Raw genomic sequence first — 22,047 nt, forward strand, 5'->3', positions numbered from 1 at the left:
CCACACGGAAGCCTTGGTCACAATAAAATCGCCTTATGTACGTTTCACAACGGTACGCAAGCAACATACGTAGATTGGCGGCAGGTTTCCAGCGTTCCGATTCAGCGTGTGTTCTGTCGTCTGTATGTGATTTGATTCCAGTAACAGGCGTGAAGTAGCATTCTTTTCTTTTGCGAGGACGCGTGCCGCAGACCAGTTGATTGTGTGCAATATGGTATCTCAGTGCACTGCAAGGACGCTTGTGAATTTGTCGTTCTTGTTTACATCGTTTTGAAGTTACTACAAGCGCTTTGGGAAGTTTCCTGACTCAACAATATACACGTACTGGCAATCTGCACAAAAATGACGTAGACAACTTCAGGATGCCTCACTTTTTGCAATTCGTCCTTCACGTTCAGAAGTTCATTCCTAAGTTTGCGGGATGGCACATGCGCCGTTTGCACGTTGTACGAGCCGAGTATGCGTGGCAGAGCCTCACTGATGCTAGGAACGTACGTCATTGCCATGCGATTTAAGTGGAACGTCCAGAATATTGTCTATAGACAATACACACTGCCTATAGAAAATATACAGTGTCTTTAGAAAAATCTAGTAGTCCGCCGGCCGTAGAGGAGCTGCTTTGTGATACGTGCAGCCGCGGCGCTTCACGCAATCGGAGCGCAGTCGGCCGGCCAGCGCGGGCGGCAACGTTACGGACCGCGTTCTGCCGTGCTGCCTTCATAGTGCTGGCTAGGGGATCTAAAGGAGCCGCTACCTAGTTCTTGGATGATTCAGCCCACTTGCACTGCTCATTTTCGGATCCTCTCTGTTTCTGTTGACAAACCAGATTAGCCAAATAAGTGGGTTTCTACCAGTACGAAGAGCTTTACCCGAAGCATAATGTAACATGTTTGCGTGTCATGAACGATCGATAGAGCCTTATAAAAAGCACGAAATCGTGCCTCAGCGTTCTCTCCTTTCCGAGTAACAGGTTTCGACGCATACTCGGGGGTTTGGGAAATGTCACGGCATCTTTTTTCCACCTGGAGAACGTCTGGCGGGATTTTGACTATGTTACCCGCCAAGAGCCGTTCTTTGAGAAAACCCGAACGGTGCAATGGACACCTAAAGGCGTGAAAATATGTGTGTTGGCGCTCGGCTTCCTTGTACAGCTCCCTCGAGCCGCCCTCGGTTAGCAAATTAAGCAATGATGTACCTGCACGTTTCCGTAAATAAAGCAGTTTTGTAGCTATACCGTTTGGTAGCGATAATTTGGAGACCCCTGCGCGAACGGGTTCGCGGCCCCCTCAGTTACGCCCAGACAATTGGGAAAGTGTTAAATGTACATGCCCAACAAAAAAAAACACTACGTGTGCTCATGCATACGAAGGTTTTCAGCCCTTTCAGTCAACGGATACATTGAAACCTTAACTCGAACTCGAATATCTTGAAATATCGGATAAATCGAAACATTCTGTTGCCCACGTGCATATACCTAAGCGCTATGCCTTTACCAACCTTTATCTCGAAACATTTCTTTCGGGACCACAGATATCTCGAAATGTTGAAAAGAGGACAGAAGGCGACACAAGGCTACCAGTACGCGTCGAACGGCATCGTGAACGAACAAAAATTACGCAGAGTACTCGCTGTGCGAGACCGATGTCCCATTAACGAAATGCTGTCCGACGCCTACATCATTCGCTTAGTTGTGGACAACGCAGCTGCTAATGTGGAACCTCAACAAGGGCTTAGAATGGCAGAAACAAGGAATGTGATTTGTCTGCTTCACAGCAATGTAGAATATAGCGTTAGCGACCAATAATTACTGCGACATTGAGCAGATCTAGAACGCTCCTTCGGGAACAGGTTCGAACGCGAAAACGCGAGGATCACGCATTTATTTCTTCAGCAAAACGTAATAAATATTGTATTTTCTAAAAATTATTTTTTCTTTATTACGAATGCTTCCCTGAGAATAGCGGCTTTTTTACCAGAACAAGTTCTTATTTAAGTGACCTGGATGCGAATTTTTTGGTATTTCGTTTAACTGAAAACACCGCTTATCTTAAATTTCACCGCATTTAAGAAGTTTTTTGTTCATGAATTGTTACTGTATTTAAATACGCCAGAAATTCGGGCACTATCAAACATCTTTTGCGCGCCCGTAATTATCCTGACTATCATGATTTGCAAAAAAGTCGCCAATATTAGGGCCACGTGAAAGATATTTTTAATAAAATAGGTCTGCGAACGAGTGACTACGCTTGCATTCCTGATTGCCCTGGTTCTTTTTGATCACCCACACGCTCAAAATGAATGGCGAGATGCAGACGGGGAAAACAAACAGGAAGAATATTTGTGCAACTTGTTTCCTAGTTTCTTCCCAGTTTCCCTTCATTTCCAAGTTTCTTTGTTTTCCAATGGAAGCAACTTGTAAGGGAGAGTGTCACTAAAAATGTTCATGTAGTCAGCGCAATGTGCTTGCGTTGGGACCTATATTTCTTTCCTTTTTTGTTGAGTACTATCGCCAAGAAAGAGGCCTGACAGTTTCTACTTTGGTCTAATAAAGGAAAAGAACTAAAACGCCGATATTTAGAGGGGTACATTGTACCTTAAACGCCGTCTTTCTGTGAGGCAGGTGAAAAGAATAGATCAACGCGTGAATTTCATAGTAGTTTACTTCTTTGGGAAAAACTCAAACATGTTAAACTGTGCACCTGCTTAAGCAGAGAAGATCCTAGTTCTTGCACATGATTGCGCAGGTTTTCATTGCCTGTCGGGAAAAGTTCTACAATGTTTTTAGTTTAATTTTAATCTTTAATACACCAACGACTCCTGTATTTCAAAATTTTTTAGCTCTGCTTGATAATAATACAAATGGCTTCCCGAACAACAAAATTAAATGAATTACTGTTAGAAAATTGTTATTACACAATAAATAAATCAATGCACGAAAACCGCTTCTTCTGAGGGCCCCCAAAAACAGGAATATACCGAGATTATTTTCGCTTAAGTTTTACGAGCTGTTCAATGCGTGATTGGCTCTCAAATAGGCTGGGTAACCTTGCCAGAAATATTCCCACATGTGCACATTTTTAGCTTTGGTTATTTTTTTATCATGCTGTTTCTTGTAGAATTCATTCAGGAAATGTAAATGTTTAGCGTGAATTTGATCGTTGTAATGAAGAAACTGAAAAAGGAATTAGTTATTATTCCCGGTTGGGTCTCGGTTGCATAGCCTTTTTCTAAAACCATGTTTACAATTTGTCAAGGTTGCATTCTGTCCCAGGAATCTAAAGTCCTTCGAAAGAACGCGGTAGATTATCCGACCACTTTGATAGGTAAGAGATATAGGACGGTAAAAGATGAAAATGAACCAATTCAAAATGGTTTATTTATTCGTTTGTGCATTTAAAATTACTTATGAGGTTCAGGTTTATGAACCAACTTTAATTGTACCCCCTTTTCCAAGCCATGCCTACTTCACAACTGACGCGAAAGCTTTCTACGTGAATGTTTACCCAAATTGCTCACGCCACCGTTGACTAATTTGCCCTTTAATATGAAGACTAAAGAAGTAATAAATAATACGTGAACGATTAATATACGTAACTATTGTGACATCTATATGCTGGAGCAACCGAAGACAAAACGAGCACTACATCTGCAGAAATCCTCATCCAACAAAAAGAATAAGGTGTAATAATGAGCAGGGACTGGCTCGTGAGACAGGGGATGTTCCTTGGTAAGTTAGACAATAATTTAAAGAGACCGGTAGATGGGAAGCCATGAAGCGGCAAATGACATGTTGTGTCGGAGAACCAGAAAGTTGGCGACATTCCGCAATGTAAAAAAGGAGGACCAGCGCAGGTGATGGGCGTAACGTAGGTCATGTTAGTCGGTAATTGTCATTTATTTCTTTTGTCGATTGTTCCAGGAGTATTTTTTGTAGAACAGAGCTGTTTGCTGGAAAAATACTCCTTGAGTGCATGGAGTAATTCTTCAGCATTCACAACTTCCACGTATACAAGAAACTACCAATAATGTTGGGTCGTTGAGGCGGCTCATCGCGAAGTAATTTGTTTCAGGATACTTACCATCACACAAGAGTTAGAGCCGTTTTCTCTAACAACATTCCCTCCTCGAATGGCCGTTCTTCACTGTGCAAGAACTCATAATGTGGAAAAGCCAGCTCAGACAAACTAAGCGCACACCAATCCACTAATACGCTTCACCACCATAGAGAAGTTTTTTTTTGTGCGAAAGATTTATTTCAAAGTTTGTATAGGCCATTGTATATGAAAATATTAAGGCCGCACTACGTTCTGACTTCTTTTAGGGTATTTTTCTATTAAGCGGAAGGTGTGGCGCACACTGCTATATTATAGGGCATTTGCATGGGCACTGCTGCAGGGTGCTAACCTCACCTGCTATTCTTTCGTAGGTCGATTTGTTGCAGAAAATAATTTTACAGACCATACCCGCAGAAAAAAAGGAACTGTAAAAATGAAGTTTATATTAATTCCTGAGCACCAGCGTCACATTTGAGGGCATTCTAATTTGGGAAAAAGCCTACATAATAACTAATGCGCAACGTTGGCGTCGGAAAACTTAAAAACGTAAAATAAACTTGTGCGCAAAACTAAAACACAAACACGTTTTTAATTTGTTTGTGTTTAATAATAAGTAAAAGCAAGTGTTTTTGATATTTTTAAGGTTTTATTGTCCAGCTTTCTAGCGTCTAAAACACGGAAAATTAGTTCCGTAAACAAAGCTGTCTATCTGTTCTCGAGCAGGTCTCTTGTTTGTCTTTTTTTAATGTAGTGAAATTTATTTTCTGTTTCGGGCACGTGACCGCTTGTTTCACATGAGCTGTAAAAATGCGTATTGTGGTGATTACACTACCAGTCTACTATAATGAATCTTTTGCGCCATACACTTCGGCGCTCGCAGTAAGAATCAAGCAAGACAAACTTGACCGTTTGTAAGGCTGAAGAGAGCTGTAACCTATCCTTGAAATGTCGTGGATCAGGCGATACAGATTTCACAAATCGCAAGCGCCTTATCAGATTGCTGAAACCACTTGTTTCTCGCACATTAGCGCGGAAAAGTATATTTACGATAACGTATTAAATATGTCAACATGGCCCTGGCATTTCAGCTAAAAAATGAGGTCTAGACTCTGGGTTTATTGGTTGCATCGAAGTGAACTCGTTTGAAGTACATTATACTCCACTGCGTTTTTAGCTATATTTAACAGCGAGCAGCCCTGCAGCTAAACTTATGAAAAAAAGTACACAGCTTGCATGAAATAATTTCCTTGGCCTACACGTGGGATGACACCTAGAGAGGACCAGTAACCTGTCCTTTGGATGACATGGATCAGGCGATACAGATTTTACAAATCCCAAGCGTCTTATCAGCTTGCTGAAACCAATGATTTCTCGCACATGGGTGGGGAAAGTGTATTTACGATAACGTATTAAATATGTCAACAGGGACCTGTCATTTACGCTAAAAAATGGGGTCTAGACTCCGGGTTTGTTGGCTGCATCGAAGTGCACTCCTTTGAAGTACATTTGGCTCCACGGCATTTTTAGCTGTTTTTGCAACAGCGAGAACCCTCCAGCTAAACTCATAAAAAAAAGTACACAGCATGCATTAAATATTTTACTTGGCGTACACGTGGGTTGACACTCAGGGCGGACCATTTAAGCAGCGCTGCTTTTGCGGATGAAGGAGTCGAAGTACGCTTGGTTTCCTGGTCTATCAATAAACGGCGAACGGGTGTGGCTTGACCCCAGCCAAGAGCAGCACAAAATGCGGTTTTATTTATCAAGAGCTTGACGTATTCCACGAAAATTCGAGAAATGACCAATGCCATAGTCACCGTCAGCGTCAGCACCGATGTGAAACTATGCGCTGCTGTAAAGAGAAAATGAATTGGCTCCCTGTGAGATTCGAATATGGCTGGCCGGGCAGTAGCAAAATGCTCCAACATAAGCGCAAACCCGGCTCTTTGGCATAACGGAAGAAGATATAACCTGGTGCGCAGTCGTGGCTTGTGCCCGTGACGGGAAGTGCGTGAAACATGTGCACAGTTAGCATAACTGAGGCTGTGGGGAAGCTGCAGCGTGAAGTGCGGCCAGTCTCTGTGTTGGGGTAATTCCCGTCAAACGCACAGCAAAACCGAAAAGAGAGGAAACCAGCGTACACGGGTAAACAGGGCTTTAATAAATGCTAGGCTTTTATCTTTATCTAGGCTTTTATCTTTTATCTAGCTTTTATATCGTTTTTTTTTATTTTGCAGTGTTTGGTATCCGCTGCGACCGCGCTAAGCACTCCGCTGCAACTTCTTTTTGGCCAACCGGTAGGTTTATTCAAATACACAGTAGAGGAATTTGTTGACTGAGCGTGAGCCTTGGGCGAATCCTAATTGTTAACACGATGTATTAATTGAAGTCTAACTTGAGACAGCGATTCCTATTACTTATACAATATACCGGAGACATGGCAGCGTTTTTGGGCGAGTGTATCACCGGAAGACAGCAGAAAAATGGCTGCTGGTGGTGTAATTGACCTGACTGAATTTCATAAATTACCAATAAATTTCGACAACTCTGCAAAGCTGCAGTAATAATTGATATCTACAGAATGAAAACCTGTTACACCTTTGACTAAAAGTACTATTTGAATTTTAGCAGCTTCTTACAAATATGATAAAAATAGTGCTCTAGCAAACAAAGAATTTCAGTACCTTTAAAACATACCGACATTCTGGAAACGCTAAATTAAAAACGCATACTATGAGTTAGGTATATATGTGAATAATGGTGTCTCTTCGAGCAATTTTCAAAGAACGTGTGACATTGTGTGGATGTCAGTAGAGAGAGACACAATTCACTGTAAGAGACCCTGTCTAGAACATGAGCAATGCAGCTAACATGTGGGAGAGACGCAATAATAATAAAAAAAACTCGGGTGCAAAGATTGTGCTCGCGCAGCACAGGAGACAAGAGGGTAGAGGTCAGTGAGAAAGCCATTCGTCCTGCTATGGACCTCCATAGGCTGTTGATGATGATTGCGATGTTGTGGTTACAAGTTAGTGCCAGAAGGCAACATTTTGCAGTAAATCCAATTTCCGGCGCCTGAATCGCCATCGTATTGTAGTATTGAAGTTTTGGGTAATTTATGTGCCGAAGGTATACAGTCGGTTTATGCTGCGGAGAATGTTGGAGGGCTAGGAATAATTTTGACTTCCTGGAGGTGTTTAGCATGCGCCGAAATCTAGACACATGGCTGTTTTTAGATGCGAAGCATCTCATGGTCTGGGCTATGTCCTTCCCTTGTCGTTGTTGCGCCATCCACACCCCCACGGCGCATCCTCGGCTTGCTGACCGCCCAGTGGTGTCTTACACTTTAATGGCTCCTGGAGCGACAGTGTTGCCGGTGTTTCCAGGGCCGGCACGAGACGAGCACGCTTCACGCGCCTTCGACGTTTCATCGTCGTCGGCAGCGGCGTCGTCGGCGAGTCTCGGTGGGCTGTGATTACAAGGAGCCCACAACCACCCGGGGAACCTGCATCGCCTCACCATCAGCAAGTTCACGGTTCTTCCACTACAACAGCCCTTGACTTTACATTTCGGAGACCATGAGGCAGCCATAATCAAAGCGGAACGCCAACCACAGGTCGACGTCATACGTTGAACATGATGATGATAATGCTTAAATAAAGACAAACTTATACCACGTACAATGTCTCCTTCTGTTTCTCTCTCTTTAATTTGTCTCCGCTCTAACAACCCCCCTCCAATAAATATAGACCATATTAATCGGGGAAACCTGAGTAGTATGCGAAACAGCCGTGTGGTAAACGCAATTTCCCATTTCGTAGTTCCCGTAAGTGAAAAGTGTCATATTTACCTTAGAAACCAAACGGTAAATACAACGGTAGCTACGTACCTTAACCAAAAGGGAAATTATGAAATGAAAACTAATTGGCACTTGAATCGACCCCATGTCTGCTTCAAATACTACTCAGGGTTCCCGTACGGGAAGATGGTGTAATTTTTTATTTGTGGCCTTGAACAGTACATTGGCAGCCGCTGCCAACAATTGAACCCGCGTACTTGGGTCCAGCTACACAACACGGTAGGTACTGACCAAGCATGGCAGATATTCCACTGATAGGTTTTTCCTGTTTCCAACGGTCGGAGGCCAGCACGAAAACCTTCAGTGAGCGGTTACTGCTGTGCAGGTGCTTTAAAATGTCTGAATTGACAGTGCCGTGTGCCCTATCTGAAGTTAGATCTCAGGACTGTAATGGAGTCAGACATCCTGGGTCAAATAAAAACCCGAAGCACCCACTGCCTTCTCTTTAACCATTACCCATACTTTTTATCCTTTACCTTCTCTTACCAAACACTTTCCGCTATGTCCTAGGTGAGATAAGCGGAATATACTCAGGCGCGTACTGTTGTGTGGTGTTGCTGAGTAGCTTTCTACTCGTTATTTATTCTGGAGCCTCAGGTGGCTAAACATCCAGTTGCCAATTGCTTATTCATTATTGTACGGTTGGATATAATCCGGCTGTACCTCGTGTGGCACCGTTTGTGACATTTCATCTATTTTCTTTGTCTCATTTCCTCAATGTGGCTTTACACTAACGTGACAGGTGGGATAGTGTGAAGCCATATTGCTAGCACGTAGAACAAATATTTCTACCATAAAGCACCACTTCTATAAAACAACTGTACGTAATTTTTCTTTAAGCCTTTTTTTGAAACTGTATAATTTACCCGATTTGCTGGGCCCAAAGCGGGATATTTACTACATTTAAATATTTACTATGCAAACATTTACTAGATTCGTCCAGCGATTTTGTGGAAGATGCGCAAATGTACTTTTGACTCCCGCCGGGAGGCGACACAACCATCGAAGCGCATCGCGTGATTCGCTGGCCCACTCTTTGCGCATGCGGGCGCCTACAGCTGCCGCCACCACCGCTGCGGCCGAGGCTCCCTACTACCCTCGTAGCCTCCAATGCATGCGGCGCTGGGTCATTTCGGTAACGTGACTTGTCGCGCGCCCGGCGAAGAAGAATGGTGCGTTCAGCCAGACTTCTGTGAGCGTTGCACGGAACCGAACTGCTTTAAACGTTGTCGGCAATAAAGCTAAATCCAAGGTTTATTCAAGCGAAACCAAGACTGAACCAGACAAAGCCAAGCTTTTTCTTTGCATAATAAATGTTAGCGGACATAAGCCGAAGCAGTTTTTTGACATTTTTGCAGAAAAAAAAAAGAAAATGGAACGACATAAGAGGGAAATGAACAAACCCCAAAAAATGAAATTGTCGCGCTCGTCACGTGTTTTCATAATAAATCTGCTGGTAATAGGGTGGTATGATCTAAACCAACGCTTGGCAGTACTTATATATGGAAACATATTGCGCCTATCTTGAGAGATTGTTGCAATGGTTTGGTCGCTGTCATTTCGAGTGATGTCCATGGCGTAGGGGCACAGGAATGCTGAGCGACTGCGCAAATAAAGAGTGCCCAGGGCTGTTGTCTGCGGAGAAAACAAGCAGGCGTGGAGCGCTTTATTAGGATATTTACTAGGCGGTAATTTTGATTTAAGGTTTATGGTCTGGGCTCCAAACAGCAGTGGGGAAAGACGGAATAACAACGCAGCAGCAAACCTGCTTTGACCTCACAGTAAGGCATTGTTTATGAGGGCAATGGATAAGGTGATACAAAGCAAACAAATACTGGAGCATTGGCTAAGAAGTAAAAAGAATGTAATAAATACAAGAAGAGGCAAAAAATCCATTATTGATTCATAGACCAGTCACAGCAACGTCAGTGGTGTATAGATTCGTAGTGCGGTTGGTAAAATCATAAAGTTAAGCATGGATAGAAGAAAATGAATTCCTTCGGGAACTACAGAATGCATTTAGACAAGACGGGCGATTGGATGATTATTTGTTCGGGATTACACCATGAATATAAATTGCAAAAGCACAGATTAGACACTTATAGATTACGTTCCTGGACAGTAAAGGACATAAAACAATTTAAACAGAGGACTGCTGTGGAGAATGCTGGAACTCCAGGGATTAGATGAAACATAATACAATTCCTTTTAGCGATCGATATTGATAATGAAGTGCAGCTGACATGGGAAGGAAAGAAAGGCGCACAGCAGGTCATCACCCATTGGGGACTGAAACAATGATGCCGTTTCAGCCGAATACTGTTTATTCTTTGCATGGCAGGGTTTGAAAAGAAACTAGAAGTCAATTAGGGTTTGCTGACGCAAAAGTTGCAAGGCGATATGGTGCATCAGCATTTCCCGGGAATGGTATACGCCGACGACATTGTCCCCTTGGCTGATAACGAGACCGATATGCAAAGGATTAAATATTAGCGGTCAAGAATGCACCGACCTCGGGTATAATGTTAGCCCAGAAGAATCGTTAGTAATGGTTTTCAATGAAAATAGCACTGAGGCTGTGTTAATCCAGCATGTCCAATTACTCGGAGACAAGGAAAATCAATATTTGGGAGTGTGGTTAAACGAACGGTTTAATTACCCAAAGATTCAGGAGGAGCAACTTGATGGTAAGGGAAAGTGAAACGCAGCTATAATGAAGCATAGAGAACTTTGGGTGTATAACAAATAACAAAACAAATGCTATAAAAACTATAAGGTATAAGACATAAGGTAAAGCTAGAAGGTATAACAAAAGCTATTCCGGGCACTTTAATAAAAGTTGATTGATTGATTGATTGACTGCTACTATGGTTCTTGTTGTTATTGTGTTTTGGCAAGGGGTGACATAAGCGGTTCGCGGGGGGGAAGGGGGGTGTAAGTCGGAAATGGAGGTCACATGGTCAACATTCTTTTGTGGCACTTTGTGTACTTTTGAAAACCCACAGGACGATGAAATTCTTTTTTTGGGTTCACCTAACCCTGAGGAGGTGATGCGCACTTCTAGATGACCTTGATGTTCAGCAGAATTTGGCTTCTTGCTCCACCGCGAGCTTCGAGTGGTCCCACAGCATATGGTGCGTTGTGTGCCTGGTTTCCGCATCAGCAGAGCAGCAGGGAACGATGAGGGTGGCCTTATAGTTCTCGTGCCTTTCCTGAGGTGTTTTCAACGGTGCTCTGTAAGGAAGCCCCATCTCATACATTGCATACCAGGAATGGGAACTCTGGAAAAGTCTTCCTGGAAGTGGTCTTGCATCATGAGGTGTTGAGGCGCGAGCCTTTGCCCTACTTTCTAACGTGGCCATGGCTCTGCCCTGCGCCGGATCAGGGTCGTGCCATGCAATGTGAACGGAGTGGGTTGGCTAAGAGCGGCCACTTGAGTCGCCGCTCGTCAAGGCGTGGGTAGCATCGTTCCGCCCCAAGGTCCAATATCAAGGTAATGTGTTTTGGTGTGTGAAGTTTCTTCGCAGTGTGCCCGATAAGGGGGATTGTGTAGCCGAGACTTGGGTAACCCCGAGTCCGGGTTCCCCTTTACTGCTGTCGCTATAGATGGCAAATGTTCAGCCTGTTCTCTCCTCCACCTAATGGCAGTCTTCAATGTGGTTCACAGTAAGGAGTTACGCTTCCACTTGGCATCACTCTGCTGGGCATGGTATCAACGAGAAACGTATTCCTAGATTGCGCTGACCCAGCAGTCCAAGTACCACTAACGAGAGTGCTGCTGGCATCGACGGCGGTTTCCACGAATATTGCCCCCTTTTTGCCGGTCCGCTCCACGTGCGACCGTTGCATGATCCTCTGTGGTGACTCCATGCAGGCCCGACGATATTGGTTTGGGTGAAGGAAGAAAATATACCAGGCTATCTCCACATAAGTGAGCGACGAAGCTTGCAGTGTATAAGTGTGTATAATCGATGCATTGGCTTTTGTGCCCAGGGCGAGGGGGAGGGGCGACTTCTAGGGAGTGGAGGCATGCTGCTTTGCTGAACAGTCATGTATTTGAAGCACGAAGTGCTCCAGCGGAAGTCCTTGGAAAATGAGTGTCCCATGTACACTTCTAGTACGCATTTTTACCCACTGAGATGGAGCGTTATGGCGCGAGGCGTCGGAAAACGAATGTCTCGGTGTTTTAGTACCGTGACTACGGCCTTTGCGAGAGCAGATCCTATACGCAAAGGTCTTTGAATTATAGGGCTGCAGTGACTATAGGCAAAGATATTCGAAATATGGGCCTGCCTCAACCATCCCTGTGTTGTTGAAAGTCCTAGGAAAAAGTTGTTCACTCTATAATGAATAACTTCCTGAATAAGCACTCAGTTCTTTTGGATTGTTGGTTAGGGTGAAGTAAGCATGTTTCTAAAGAAGTGGCACTGACTCAACATATAAAACTCCCGATTAACTAATTTGAGGAGAAAATACTTGCTCTTGAAAATAATACCGATTTCTAAACAGCCTTCCACATCGTAAGCCATAAGTTGTTGCAGTGTAAACTTAGTCGCTATGGCACTTAAGGAAGCTGCCTCTTCCTCAGATAGTCTTAAACATTTAAAATAAAGAATACAAGATGTAGACGGCAATGATACATTGTCAAATACAAAGCCAATTCTGTCTGGAGTATTACAATGGAGCATTTGGCATCCTGTGTTCTTCTTAGTTTATGTAAATAATATGCATTATAGGCATCATGCAGATTATCTTATTGCTTCGACTCATGACATCACAATGTGTGTTACCGGAGCTCTGGTGGCTGGATTATCAATACACGGCAACAAATGTTTCGAATGTTTCAGTCAAGCTGGAATGAAAGCTTGCTTAAGGGTCACAAGAAGACTGAGGTGGCGATATTTTGAGCAAGTAATTTAATTTCGGGTTGCAGTATTGAACTTGTACTTGTTAACGACAGCAATGATACACTGCATTGTATAACATTCCTGGGTGTGACATCCTTGGGGACATTAAATTGTGAAATGCCAATGGACAGCGTGCGAACACATATGAATAAAATACAGGGCGTGACAAGCCTACACGGACGCACACTTCGAAGAGAGGTAAATTCTTATTTAAGGTATAAGCTTCTGCGGCCCACTTTGGGGAAGCGCCACTAAGTATAATAAATTGAAACTCCTTGTAGAGCAACAACGAGCAGCAAGACTTATTACTAATCTGGACTGGAATGCGAATGCCGCAAAATACTTGCCTTAGTTTAAAATTTCTATGGTTACGTAATTCTCCGCATTCACACTACTGTCAATGCATAAAACTACTATAGTCCCCAATAGCAGAGAATAGTTGTCTATGTTTGAGCTTAATTGTTACGAGCCAGCTCAGTGTGTACACCATCGTGCCTTGTGGTGAATGCCATTCTTTAACATCCGTTATTTTTACCAATATCTACTGTACAGCTACAGAGAATTTGGAACACACCGGAAGAAAAAAAGTGTTTCTGAAAAGAGAATCCAAAACATAATATAATACGTCAGATTGAATCTATGAGCATTTGTTGCAAATGGATTTATTCCTTCTGAGGATTCACACATGTCGATTCTGGAGTTTTTGCTTTGTATAGGTTTTCTTTTTCTATAGCCGCAACTATTTTGTAGATATGTGCAGTATTGACGTTTGTTTTTTTCTTTCGCCTGACGTAATTATTTTCTACTGTACAGATATAAATAAATAGGTTATCTGAATACGCGGACACTCCTAATACCCTGTACATGTACAAGTAATAATAAACGCACACTTGCGCTCCTACTGGTACAAACTGTAGACACATAAGTTTAAAATTTCACTTGTTTCGGGGGGCACTCAAAAGGTGCGCATATAATACCAGCACCCAATCACGGTCTTTTCGTTTGGTTGTGCCGTTAAAAAAAACAACCAAAGCTATATATACAATGTACTATTGCCGCTGACTTCCCATGTTTTTAAAGCAAAGGAATGATCTTGATCGTATGTTAGCATTGTATCTAGTTTACTGCTCGCGAGCCCAATTATAAATCAGAATATTGTGGGCATCAGGACCGAACACATTATCGATTTTGCGTCCTTCAATATCTCGCAGTTCGTTTCCTTATCTCATACCTTTTCCAGCGTCTATTACATGTATTAGGGCTGTAACCACGGACCACCACTGTCTTCATCCACGTCGGTATCATCGTTAAGAATCAGCTGGCGCAAGGAACACACACGGCGCCCAGCCCGAAGCGGGCCCCACGTCTGTTCATCCGCCATGATGACACAGATATCGCATCTTAACTAAACGTTGCCTCAGCCCCGCTACCACGCTGGCCGGGTCCGCATCAAGTAGAAGCGCAAGAACTTTGAGAAATGCTTCAAATTTATTACAGCACTGCGCTCAGAAAACGATACGAAAGGCGGCCCAGGTAACTTGCTCACTGCCGGGACCCCTTTTCGCCCGTCAGTTCCATGCATTACTTAGGGACTTCTGCAAGGCTATTTACATGAGGTCAGTCAATGTAATACTACCAAGATCATTCCCTAAACATGACAATACATTGACAATATATCCGACCTAATTAAACACTATTTTGACTGCTGTTGAAGATACAGTAGTTAGGGGGTATGGAACAATATGATGATTTTAAGGCAGTAACAACTAAGAATTACCCTAAAAGTTTTCATTACAGACTGAAAGCATTTTTTAGTTGTTTTGAAAAATTGCCTGGCACTGGACATATGTGTCTTGGTCTTTATAACTTGTGTTTCTTTTTCACTAGTTGTTCCTAGTAAATAATATTAGGAATGATGTAGTGCAGGCTACAGTTTTTGATTAGTTAGCGTTTTAATAATGGCGGACTTGGATACAAAATAAATATGAATTAACGCAAGTTTTTATAACTAAACGTGTCTAAAGCGCCCACTTCAGCATATGCAATAGGATGTTAAAATAGGTACAACAATACAACTACCTTGGAACGGTTGTGAATGCTCACCCAAACAAGAGAGAGAAGTCCAGCAAAGGATACGCCTGGACTGGGGTGCATTCTTCAAGCATTGCCAAATAATGAAACGAGAGCTACGTTTATTACTCAAGAGCAGAATATACAACCAATGCATACTACTGCAGATGCTGTATAGAGCAGAAATATGTAGCCGTATTAAACGACCTACAAAAAAACATAGGACGGAAGACGCTGGCATGAAACGAAGAACGTTTAGAGTGACTTTAAGGGACGGCAAATGAGCCTCCTTGATCACGGGAAAAATTAGAACAGAAGATATCTCAGTTCAAATCAACAAAAGTAAGGGGGTTTACTGTCCATGTCGTCAGAACATATGAAAACTGTTGGGCAAGCAGGGTAACAGACAGGATACCAGTGAACGGGTTTAGAAGAGGGGGAAGACGGATAGTTCCATGGAAGAAAAAGTAAGGAAATCAAGGCGCAAAGAATGAAGTTGAGAAGGCAGGACTGGGGCTTGACGATCACTAAAAGGGGCCTTCATCCTGCAGTGGACTTGATGGTGATGGTGATGGCAAGGTCTATCTAACTCGCTTTGTCATTCGGTGGGTGGTATCGTGTTACCCAAGACAAAAGAGGTAGCCAGGGGCAGACTTGTTTATTTTATCATTTACTTATTTTTTCTTTCTTTCTTTCTTTATTTATTTACAGACCCTAAAGGCCCGAATGGGCGTTACATAGGGGGGGGGGATAGAGTGGGGTTAGGATGAAAAGTACAGTACGTTTTCCCAGCAGAACAAGACAATGAAGGCAGGCAGGGATGGTGAACATGACTATTGCATCGAGAAACTGAAAGTACAACGGAACACACTCGGCAACCGGCACACCTCTGGAACGGCACCCTCGTTCTACGCGCCTCGTCCTGTCTATGGCACAGCCAACTCAGCCACAATAAACGTGGGCTCGGCCGCACCACCTCATCGGCCGCCTACAAGTGCATGTTGAAAGGATGTTGAATTTGACAGTTCTGCGATGTGAGCAGGTGAGAATACAAGTGAGAACACATAGGAACACATGAGAACACATTAAACTCACACGTCTGCTATGCAGGCCCCCATTGGTCCTCTATCGTGGGCTACTCACTTTGCGCCAGCTGATCGAAGTACGTTTTTCGTCCTTCCGCTATGCGAATTCAGTTATTGCAATGAAGAAGCTGCACGTTATATAGCGGCAGTCCGTGGTGTCCACCTGACCGCCGGTGGTGCTCTCTGAATGGTGCTGTTGTAAGATGAAGTACAAGGGTCTCGAGCTTCAGCAGTGATTCAAAGATTACTACTGCAAACTAATTTTTGCCAAAACGTAAAAGTAGGGCGCGCTCGTCCATGTTCCTTGATGTCGAGGTTTACCATATGAAGTATTATGACATAACTACAAGGTCGTGCTATCCCTCTCACTTCACACAAGTACTACATAACAGAAGAATTTTCGCTCCTTCATTAACCCACTTTTTTCCGAAATCGAAATATCCGCGCCGTACTTAAAACAGCTACCTTTTTTTCTAAATACAGCGACAGCAACACACACCCTTACTGTATATTTCCAACCCACATTCCGTATTATGGAGAAAATACTGGGATTTCCTTGGATACTGTACTCCACAAGATATGGTTTAACCTCAGGACCAATCGTACGTTTTGGGAGACTTGGTCTTCACACAATTTCTGAAATACTTGAAGCGACAAGGAACGGCCTATAAGGATATGGGCAATCGCGCGTATGGGAGATTCGGACAACTGCTCCTTTCGACGTCGCGGAAAATGAGTATTGCGGAGAATTTCAAAGCCAAATAAGTTCCATTACGATTGTAAATAGAGATTTTACGCAAATCAAAAACTCTCAATGAAGTGTGCTGTGGTTTTCTGACAAATAATCACAGATTGTACATCTCATGCCATACAGTGTGTTAGTTTTATGCCAACCCCTACAGAACTAACTTGGATATATCGGTGAGACTTTATCGAACACTTTATCAAAAGTTCTTGTGCCTCATGCGTGTACCCTGTCTTTGTTAAAGCTAATAAACGTTTGATACATATAAACTTGGGTGATCCCCGCTGCACGTACGTTCTTCTGTTACTTCTGTTAAACGCAGCAGCAGGAGCAATCAGCTGGTAAATGACAAATACAAGAGCAATTTGCTCCCTGATATCCAAATATCGCCCTTCCCTGGCAAGGCGTAACTCGAGGCACAATCCGCGACTGCGTCCACAAGGCTGCAACGTGTCCAGAGGGCAGGGAAGTGTCCAGTGCAGTTCAAGGCGAATGCGATATTCTCATGCTTTGGGGGTGGGGGAGGCGACTGCGCTGTCTGCATAAGTCAGCGAGCGAACAAGAAAGCGAAGCCGGACAGAAACGGAGCAGCGCCTGGCGAAAGTGCGGCGGAACGCGCTGCTGTGGCGGCATGTCTCTCACTGCCTCCCATTGATAATTCTGACACGCGTCACTGTAAATGGGTGGCCTTCCCTCACGCTTTGGCCAGATGCTCCTCATTTATTAGTGACTTGTAAGGACTACTTCGCATATGCGCGGTTGCCCCAAACACAATATGCAACAACATTCTCGGGGGCGTCGACGGCCTGCGAGAGACCAGAGAGAAACTCAGGGCTTATGCACCGTGACCTACCAGACAGCAGTTCCCACTTCGCTCAAATTTCTCCTTATAGCGGTTAATATCGTCTGCTGATTTGTTTTTTGAGCTGTTTAAAGTTTTGCGCTGAGACCTTTTTTGTAATTTCTTGTGCATAAGCTAGATCAATCGACGATAACTGTGTCTTCTATCGGCGTGGGTGAAACTTGTGTGGAACTTCGGCCTTTCGTAAAAGTGAAACCCTTGTTCTGCAGCACAGGGTTGTGCTCTGTTGTGGGAAGGAAGCACAACCGCTGCTCAATGTAATCTTGGTACGCAGTTTTCGGCTTTGCTGTAGAAACACCGACACGGGACTGGATGAAGTAGCATCAAACAATCAGAAATTCTGAACTCAGTAGGAAGAAATTCGGTGATTTAAGCTTTGAGAAGTTTCGCGCCGGCGTGTCTCATCAAGAAGTGATGCGGACGTATCCTCCCATTGGATGGGAAGGAACTGGTCCTCGGGAGCTTTTTGCGCGGCCGAGTTGACCGCGCAATGAAATACGAAAATGTTACCTAAGCTGTTTTCTTATGTGCAATAAAACAATGCGAGCACAGCTGAATGAGTCCAAATTTGGCCATGATCTGTTTCCCATTTTGAGCTACTTCAGTTGGAATCATCATTGCTTCGAATAAAAGTGACAATTTAAAGACACTCATAGATTAGATAATGAACATATTCAAGTCAATAATTTATTACTTCAAGGTTAATCTGACTTCCATCTTACTTAAAACATAGTGAACACAAAACCGATAAGAAAGCATAGGGGTACGAAATCGAAATTTTTATTTTCAACGAGGGTTGCTAGCTCCATTGTTGCGATATCTGGTTTGCCAAAAACACAGTCAGCCGGGAGATGTTTTATCTCGAAGCAAAATTTGTGTAAAAGGATTTACGCGTGTAATTTCGATTTCGTGGTATCCGCCCCATGCGTTACAGTGCAAGTGTTTTATAAAAACTTATGACAGGTATTTTCACACACCAAATTTTGAAATTATGCTAGAGACGCTAAATATAATTCCACCGCAATGCATTGTTCAGCTATAAAACCATCGAGCACTTGGATATTTATTTGCATGTCTTCTACACGACAGGTGTATTGCCGAGGTGAGGTTCGCCAACGGGTTTTGTGGCCATCGTGCTGTTATGATGCTCACAGAAATGCTATACTTCCTTCTTGCGTCTCTTCAATGAGCTACTGAAGAATGCACTGCAACTTACTGCATGCGTCAATTATCAATAGTGTTTTTGCAAATGAACGAATTAACGGCGTCTCACCTGTTTTGTTTGCATTCTTTCATTTGTGCCTCCTCTTTCTGAACCTTGCACCTTTATAACAACGACAAGCGCAATTTTTGTTCATTCCCAATTGTTCAGAGTAATACAGTAATCCGTAATAATGGCGAAGTCAGCGGGACGGAGCAAAATTTTCTTATAGGTGGTATTTTGATATGGGCGACTGCTCAATAAAAGCTAAAAGTCGAGCTTTAATTTCGCCACAACGGCAAAGAAGCAAAACACAATTTATTCTGTGACTCGAAAGTTTATTAAGGTGCCAAAAATGCAGTGTGATTTGGGTGTTTCAAGGCCCTGCAAAGCGAGAACAACCCGAGCTTCAATCTGACCAAAATTCCATAAGGCTGTGGTCGCCGCTAATGCATTCAACTTTATTACGCAACGAGCGTAGGTACTCCCGCGCCCAAGTCACGGGCCATCGGCGCCCAAGTGACCGAACGTAGCACCCAAGTGACTGAACGTAGCGGACTGGAGCTCCAGGTGAGCCTCCCGCACAATGCCACCGCTGTCGACACTTTCATGCAGGGTGCAGCGTGTTAAGTGTTAGTTGATGTGGAATGTTACCTGTGCTTCTGGGTGTGAAGTCTTCGGCGAGTCTCCTGCGCCGCTTAAGGCAAATTTGATGAAAGCTACTCGGTGAATCGCTGCTTTCCCAGGTCCGTGTACCGCTGTAATGGTGAACAGTGTCTCTCAGTAGGTTTGTACAGGGAGTGAGCACCCCGTGCCTCCGAGTGATGAGATGACCAAAAGACTTGAGCACTGTAGTTTAAGCCGTGGGCTGCGTTTTGACTGGGCTGGAATGTTTTTCTTGACTTACCGAGATCGATGTTATTTCCTTCTTGGATAGCTGGCGCACTTTTCTCCTCCATTTAGCTTGACAGTGCACAGAGCACAGGACAGCGCACGAAGCCACTGCTGATGTCTGTAGCGATTTAGTGGCGATGGTACTTATCTCGGGTAACTACTGATGGAGTAGCGATACTTGCCTCTGGCAACCTTGGAGCAATTAGCTCTCGCATGGTGGCGCCACAGCACCGTGGTGTGTCAGTGCTGGAAACCCCTGTGCCATGGTTGCACGGTACCGCTGGTGTGAGTCAGCACTGCAAACATCTCCTACGGTGGCGGCGCATGGCTTCGGTGAGACATCGCTAGAACAATTTCCACCAGTGACGCCACTCCGCTGCTGGGAGACTAAACGGGAACCATTTCTCTGGGTGCCGCCATGCCGATCATGTGAGAAAGCGCTGCAACCATTTCCAACTTTGTCGCCTCACCTGTGGGCTGAAAAAGCGGTGCAACAACATCCCACGGAGGTTCTTCCCAACCTGAGTGAGGCGGCGCTGCCAACGTTTCCCACGGAGGCGCACACCACTGTTGTGAGGCGGCGTTGCAATAATTTCCCACGGTGGCGCGCATCGCGAGGATGCGCACCGCGGGGGAGATAATAAATCCCTACGCAAAGCCTGGCTGCCAAGGGTTTAAATTCCGCATCCGCATAAAGACCTCACGGCCTCGGAAGCGGAAATCCTGCGAAAAATCCAGACCAATACGCACAAGCACAAATGCGCCAAATAACTGCACCACTATTGACCGGAAAGCCTAACTTTCTTTCAATCTTTAGGATGTGTAGCGTGCTGTATACCGCCACAAGAAATTGCGAACAAACACGAGAACACGGAATTACAGCTCCGAAGTTTCTAAGCAATGCACACCCCGCCTCCAGTGCAAGGAAAATTCGGACAGCTTTGCACACTGCGATCATCTAAATCAAACAAAAAATAAGATGACCCCTTCCGTGCCCTTTACTATGTTTCCGTTGTGAAGAGAGCAGCTACCCTCTAGGCAATCTGAATTAGCTTGTGGCCTTTGGTGCAATACCTCTTCTTCCCCGCATTTTGCGTGAAACTGGTCCTGCTGCAAGAAAGTTCACTGCAACGATATTTTGATCGACAAATCATACAGTCATTATGGCTCTTTTGATTGCCTAAAAGTAGGCCGCGAGCAAGGTTAGGCACCGGGAACAAATATTTCGCATGAAAATCAGCTAAAATAGAAAATGCATCTTTGATCGATGCCGCACTTTCTGTGTCGCTCTGCCTCTTGCACTGAAACAGCCAGAGAAGTGAACTGTCGATGTTTTGATGATGTGATACCGTTAATGCACGCGGAAATCTACATTGCACAACCACGTCGAGACATTCGATGGCGTGCTAATAGGACTGTCAAAATATAAAGCTCCCTTCGACAAGGATGAATCACAAGAGAACCATATTACCTAACGTCGTCGCTTATCAATACTCTGACAGGCGAAGAGGTAACCCAACCAAAAAACGTCAAAAGTATGAGCAGTGAGGCCTCATCCAATCCCTTTCACGCGTCATATGATACAACAGAGACTCCACCCCACCGCCAAAAATACTAAAAGACATTTAGGATGTGGGCAGCGTTCCAAGAATGGGACCAAAAGAGGTAAGTCGAATCTTCACTTCAGAGACTTTGAAGGTTTAAGCTCTACTCGCGCCCGCGCCCATCGTCACTTAACCACCCTAGCAGACAGCACCTCCGAAGTTCGTTACGTTTGCCTGCACTAGCAAGAGCTTTCTTCAGGCCAGTGACCGAGGTATTTGTCGAACAATTAGGCTGCACCCGAAGTGACTTAATCGTAACCATAACATCCAGCATCAAGGCACCTTTGCTACTACGGTAAATGAATGATTGTAAAAATAAAATTTCACCAGTAAAAAAAGTTTTTCTAATTAAATTTGCAATACAACGTAAAGTAAAGTGCATTGCATAAATGTCATTAGGCATTTTTGAAATATATGACATAACTTGGTAAAAGTTTGATATTTCTCAATTTTTATTTAGCAAGAACCAGCGTGGGTATCAGAATGTAAGAAGAATTATTCAGAATAGTTAGCAATTTAAGCTCGCTCTAGGTGCGTTCTTGCAACGGTTTCTGGAAGCATGCTGTAATGAGATAGTATGGTTATTGTTGATATGTACTGGAGGTATTAACCCTTTTGGTTGACACGAAACAAGATGCCTGACAAATACACGACGAATAAAAAGTACTTCTAACGTAGAGGTCTTCTTCTTTCTAACATGCAAAGACAGATCATTGCTCTGCAACCTTAAAATGCTCAGCACTGCAGCAACAGGGGGCACCCCTA

This window comes from Haemaphysalis longicornis, unplaced genomic scaffold (genome assembly GCF_048455015.1).
Source record: "Haemaphysalis longicornis isolate Haplotype H1 unplaced genomic scaffold, Haemaphysalis longicornis Haplotype H1 scaffold_8, whole genome shotgun sequence".
Lineage (NCBI taxonomy): Eukaryota > Metazoa > Arthropoda > Arachnida > Ixodida > Ixodidae > Haemaphysalis > Haemaphysalis longicornis.